This window comes from Myotis davidii, unplaced genomic scaffold (genome assembly GCF_000327345.1).
Source record: "Myotis davidii unplaced genomic scaffold, ASM32734v1 scaffold207, whole genome shotgun sequence".
In the NCBI taxonomy this organism is placed as follows: Eukaryota; Metazoa; Chordata; class Mammalia; order Chiroptera; family Vespertilionidae; genus Myotis; species Myotis davidii.
The window spans coordinates 168,461-169,344 of NW_006298349.1; positions in this window are offsets into that span (position 1 = coordinate 168,461).

Genomic DNA, 884 nt, shown 5'->3' on the forward strand with positions numbered 1-884 from the left:
AAAATTTCACCCCAAAGCCACAGAATATACATTTTTCTCAAGTACACATGGTCATTTTCAAAGATAGAGCATATATTGGGTCACAGGCAAAGTCTCTTCAAATTCAAGAAGATTGAAATCATATCAAGCATCTTCTCAGACCATAATGGCATAATATTAGAAATCAATTACAATAAAAACAATCAAAAAATTCAAACACTTGGAGACTGAATAACATGCTATTAAACAATGATTGGGTTACCAAAGAGATTAAATAAAAAATTAAAAACATCCTGAAAACAAATGACAATGAAAACACAACAATCCAAAACCTATGGGACACAGTGAAAGCAGTCCTGGGAGGGAAGTGCATAGCTCTACAGGCCTACCTCAAAACACACACACACACACACACACACACACACACACGGAAAATGGTAATAAATTATCTAATGCTACAACTTAAAGAATCAGAAAGACAGCAACAAGAAAAGCTCAGAGTGAGCAGAAGGAAGGCGATAATAAAGATCAGAGCAGGGAAAGCAGTTGAGTGCTGTCGGCCAGGAAGTGGCAGCTGGGAGTTCAGGCACCCTCTTAAAGGGCCAAAGCATAAACATTCCCTGTGCAGCCACCCACCTTGTGCTCTGGCAGAGGGAGGGTGAAGAGGACTGGAGCTGTGAGAACAGAGGCCAGCACTGCGGACTCAGGGGATAGAGCTCAGAAGGCAGACACCCCAGGTTTCCTGGGCTGAGTCATTCCCTCACACAGCCACATACACATCTGCCTTGCCTGGGGGGAAGACAGTCGACACACCTTATTGGAAAATACCTTGCCCTGAGGCCACTTAAGAGATTAAAAGGAACAGCCTCCAGGCAGAAGCAACTGCCCCACCCTTTTGAAAAGAT